This window comes from Neomonachus schauinslandi, chromosome 12 (genome assembly GCF_002201575.2).
Source record: "Neomonachus schauinslandi chromosome 12, ASM220157v2, whole genome shotgun sequence".
Taxonomy (NCBI): Eukaryota; Metazoa; Chordata; class Mammalia; order Carnivora; family Phocidae; genus Neomonachus; species Neomonachus schauinslandi.
The window spans coordinates 51855150-51860695 of record NC_058414.1 but is presented as its reverse complement, the minus strand read 5'-3'; the positions used below and the strand labels follow the sequence as shown (position 1 = coordinate 51860695).

Below are 5546 nucleotides of genomic sequence, written 5' to 3'. Positions count from 1 at the left end.
TATAAAGCAAAATTCTCTAATAGAGTTCTAACTCCAAGTTCCACTATTGGTGAAATTATATTCTCTGACATGACAAAAAGCAGAGCTAGTAATGGACATCCCAACCCTGTTCCTAGTTATCAACATTTTAATAATGTTTACTTTTTGCTGTATTCATGAAAAGTCTTTCATACACTGACAAAAGATTTTTTAAGACTTACATATATACCTATAAAGACAGAGATATTCAAACGACCAACAAGGCTATCAAATAGAAAGGAAAAAATAGTGGAATGAGAAAAAGCTGTTGCAAAGGGTGAACTTTTGGAAGAAAGAAAGGAATGATTGACTTTCAATACCATAGCTGATTGTAATTTATTTGTTTATGTATATGTCATTAAAGATATTTGACTAAATTTTTAAAGGAATGCACATTTTCATATAATATTTTAATCAGTCAAAAGAATGTGAGAAGTGTTGGATTCTACCCTGAATTTTAACAGATCTTTGTGACAAAGACCCAATTTTTATACATAAAGATAATATAGAAAATAGATAATATAGAAAATTATACAGAAAGATAATAGAAAAGGCATGTGCTTTCTTTTTCACTGCCACTGACCTAGCTCCAGTGAGGAGCTTCTGGGTTTCTGTTACAGTCTCCTCGTGGCCTCTCTGTCTCTAATATTTCTCCCCTCTAATTTAATCTCTGTGACTCTGTGAATGATGTTTATAAAGTTACATACTTCATTCTATTAAGATTAAAACAAAAACACCTTACAAGATTTATAGTTCATCCATCTCCTTTGTTTATCCACACAGACATATTTGCAGTTCATCACATGTGTGCTATGGATGCTGTCTCATCTTTGGGTTTTGTGTAAGCCAACTGAACCTTTTTTCCCCTTCTCCCTGTCACTTGCCCCTTCACTCTTTTTTTTAGTCCCAGTATACAGTTCCTTTCTTTTGGGAAATCTCTCCAAGCCCTCAAGAGGGTTAATAATAGCTACTCATTTCAAGAGAGTTAATGATAGCTACTCATTATTGAGCATTGTAGAGGGACTGGAGATGTCTTCACTGAGAAGGTAACATCCGAGTTGAGTGTTGAGGGACTGAAAGGTCAGGCTGCTGAAGAAAAGAAGGAGGTTTCAGGCAGGAGAAATGATTTCAGTTAATATGAAGAGGAGATATAAAGGGACAAGGGGAGTCAAGGAAGCAAGCAATAGTTTGGTAAAATGTAGGATGGTGGGGCAGAGAATGGGGGGAGATTGTTGAGAATTAAGAATACTAGATTATAAATGGGTGATGGGTATTAAGGATGGCACTTGTTGTGAGGAGCACTGGGTGTTATACGTAAGTGATGAATCACTAAATTCTACTCCTGAAACCAATATTACACTATATGTTAACTAACTAGAATTTAAATAAAAACTTTAAAAAAAGAGAATGCCAGATTGTGATGGGTGTAAACAGGTTTTAATGCCTAACCAAGATGTTTCAATTTATATAGTCCATGGACTTTCATTGATAGAAATCTTAAATTTGCATCATAAGGCAACATGATCAGACATATTTTAGAATGATTATTCTGCCAGAAGTTGGGGGAAGGGGGTTAAGAAAAGGCTGAGAATGGTAGCTGGGAGACAAGTTTTTGAGTAGACACAAATGAAAGGACCCGCACATTTGGAGAGAAATAAAATACTCTTGAAAGTGAAATAACCCTTGCCAGCATAGGAAATAATTATATGAAAAATACAAGTAACAGATGCTCATAGGATTTCAAGAAATGTATTTTTTTCTTTAAGCTTTGAGAGGAATTCATTGAAGGGGATATTAGATGATGACAGCATATTGGTTGGGGCTATGACTGGAAACCAAATTCAACTCAAATGATTCAGCTAAAGAGACATTGATGCGATAGTTCTTAACCTTGGCTGTACATTGGAAACACTTGGGGAGCTTTAAAAAATACTGATGCCTGTATCCTGCCCTTAGAGGTTCTGTTTTAGTTGGTCTGGTTTGTGGCCTGGCCACTGGGATTTTTCAAAGCTTCCCAAAGCTGATTTTAAGATGCAGCCTGAGTTGACAGACAACAGCCTTAATGAAAGGACTGATTTCAGAAGTGTGGGCAGTGTTAAGAAATAAAGGATGGTAAGATACCAGATACTAGTAACAGGGGAAATATTACCATACTTATGGCCAAGGAACAAAGGAGACAATAGTGAGACCCAGTGGGAGCTGGACAAGTGGAAAAGGCATCATTTCACCAGGGCTGCAGCTACTTTCAGACACAGTGCTAGAGAAGGTATATATATACACAGACATATTTCTTTTTCCTGCTGTACAGAAAGAGATTTATTTTAAGGGATTAGCTCATGGGATTATGGAGGCCAGTAAGTCCAAATTCTGCAGGTTGGGTTTGCAGGCTGGAGACCCAGAAAAAGCCTCTGTTGCATTTCAAGTCTGAAGGCTGTCCACCGGCAGAATTACCTTTTATTTGGGGGAAGACAGTGTTTCGTTCTTTTCAAGCCTTCAACTTATTGACATTATGGAGAGCAATCTGTTTTACTTAAAGTCCACCAATTTAAATGTTAATCTCACCTAAAAATCATCTTGGGGTGCCTGGGTGGCTCAGTTGGTTAAGCATCTGCTTTTGGCTCAGGTCATGATCCCAGGGTCCTGGGATCAAGCCCCGCCCATCAAGCTGCCTGCTCAGTGGAGAGTCTGCTTCTTCCTCTCCCTCTGCCCCTCTCCCTTCCATTCATGTGCACACTCTCTCTCTTTCAAATAAATAAATAATATATTTTAAAAAAATTAAAAATCATCTCACAGAAATATTCATAATAATGTTTAATCACATATCTGGACACTGTGGCCCAGCCAAGCTAAGACATAAAATTAACCATCACATAGGGAGGGATTAGAGAAGTAGTTCAACTTCTTTCCTCTCGCCTTCCTTTTGGCCAAAGAGCCTCAAAGAGAGAAGAATGGATAATGGATGTGAAGGAGAAAATGGGAGATGTCCGGAATAAACCATCTACTCACTTATCATAGCTTTGACCATTATTCTGGAAATGCCTTTTTTATTGTTAGAATTCCACTTTGGTTAGATGGAGCACTATTATGACATATTTGAGTTTAGTTTTTAAAAAACTATACTAATGGGGTGCCTGGGTGGCTCAGTCGTTAAGCGTCTGCCTTCGGCTCAGGTCATGATCCCAGGGTCCTGGGATCGAGCCCCATGTCAGGCTCCCTGCTCTGCAGGAAGCCCGCTTCTCCCTCTCCTGCTTCCCCTGCTTGTGTTCCCTCTCTGGCTGTCTCTCTCTCTGTGTCAAATAAATAAAATCTTAAAAAAAAAAAACTATACTAATGTTCTAGTCATTTCTAAAATGATATTCTAATGAAATTTTCTGAGATGGTTTCTTTTTAGACTAGAATAATGTAAGGAGACTCCTGTCACAAGCATAAATGTGTGTGTGTGTGTTTTAAATAAAATATGGAACGTTTCACAAATTTGCATGTCATTCTTGCCCAAGGGCCTTGTTAATCTCTCTATCATTCCAATTTTAGTATATGTGCTGCTGAAGTGAGCACATAAATGTGATTTTTTTTTAAAGATTTTATTTATTTATTTGAGAGAGAGAGAATGAGAGACAGAGAGCATGAGAGGGAGGAGGGTCAGAGGGAGAAGCAGACTCCCTGCCGAGCAGGGAGCCCGATGCGGGACTCGATCCTGGGACTCCAGGATCATGACCTGAGCCGAAGGCAGTCGCTTAACCAACTGAGCCACCCAGGCGCCCCATAAATGTGATTTTTATTAACCAATAAGAGCAGTGCTGAAATTCATTCTCAATTTAAAAGGAGACACTGACTTCTTAGATTTTATACTAGGTGTCATCAGTATTTGTTTTCAGATTTAAAAAAAGTTTTAATGTATATTATGTATTTTGAATAATCAGTAGGAAAAGAGGTATGGGTATAAAAATATAAAGATGTAAAGGGTATTTGCTATACAATCTAGATGGTGATTATAATAATTCATATGAGAAATGAGAAATGTCTAAGTAAGCCACCATAGAAATGGAAAAGACAGCTTACATCCTGTGATGTTTAGTCTAGCAGCCTCACCTGTTTCTTGCTTGTGTGGTATAACATACTACATAAATAAATGGTTAAATAGTATGTTGATATTGATGTATCTGTAGCACATTGAAGTGGAGATATTTGTGGGGCAAAGGAAAAATATTGTTTGAAACTTGGAAGAGTGCTGTGGGGTTGATGTGTATCGGCTGAGCAATCATTGTATGTTGGGAGAAATAATGGCAATAGAGAGGCTGTTTTAGAAAAGAGGAGTGTACAAAGGAGAGCAAGCATAGATGGAGCTCTGGGAACCACTAATATTTAAGAGATACATAGAGAACTAAACAAGGATACTCAGAGAGGTGAGAGAAAAACTAAAAGAGAGTCAAGAAACCCAAACAAAGAGAGGATTTCAAAGATGAGGTAGTATCTAGTGATTAGGAAAACAATGTTAACTTTAGTGAGAATAGTTTCAATGTTGGCATAGAAGCAGCAGGCTGAAGAAAGAATGTGAAATGAGGGACTGAAGATAGTGAAGACTGATAATTCTTTTGAGAAACATGGCTGTGAGAAAAAGGAGAAGGAAATGGAGCAGTAGCTAGAGATGGTGAATGGAATTTTCTTTCTCCCCCCATCCCTTCTTTCTTTCTTTCTCCTTCCCATTTTCCTTCCCTCCATTTTCTCTTCTCTTTTTGTTTCAATGAGACAAAAGTGTTAGGATAATGGTTTGCAGTCAAAGTTTAAGAATCTGGATTTAAGATTCTTGAGGTTGACTAGACCCATGGTATGACTTTGGAATTACAACGTGGAAGTTGAATGGAGGCAAAGATCTTTGGAATAGAGAAGGTCAGTTAAGTAGCTCAGAGGTAGGGTAAGATGTTGGATAGTTAAAGATGAAGACTGTGGGTCAGATGACAATGTTCTCATTAAATGTTGGGGAATTGTCTAAAGATTAGAAGATGAGAGCAGCAGGTTCAGGTAAATGGATGTAAAGCCAGACAGCATGAGCTTAAAAGAGGCTCCTTGAATGAAAATAAATGTGCAATAAACAGGAAGTGGCAGTAGGAAGCCAGGAGGATGCCGTCCCTGCCTCCAGGGCTGAGATGTTCATGTTGACTTATAGGAGAATGTGCAGCCTATATTAGAGAAGTCAAATGAAAATAATTGACTTTTCATCAAAGTTAGGTTTCTGCTAAAAAGGAGCATACAGGGCATGCCCTGTGAGAGGTTAAGGACTTAAGGATGTAGAGAATTTGGATTTGATTGGTTGTTTTTGAGAATGGAGGATTCTGAAGACCCCTGACAGCAGAAGTGGAAGCATTTGGAGGGAAAGGAACAGAGGGAAGATGAGACACTAGGACTAATGAGCTTGATCTATAGTGACATAAGAAGCTGTGGGTTACCAGAAGTGACATAGATAGGATGCCATGTAATTAGTGGAAATTTGGTCTTAAATAATTTTGGTGGTGTCACAGACCCAAGTTTTC

The 5546-nt window shown here is 38.2% G+C and overlaps 1 non-coding gene across 1 annotated transcript; it reads right to left on the bottom strand.

Annotated features, from left to right (window-relative positions):
• Nucleotides 1-3469: 3469 nt before the first annotated feature.
• LOC123326412 lies at nt 3470-3573 on the bottom strand. The gene has a single exon (XR_006541074.1). It is a non-coding gene; the product is annotated as a U6 spliceosomal RNA (small nuclear RNA).
• Between the last annotated feature and the right edge of the window lie 1973 nt (nt 3574-5546).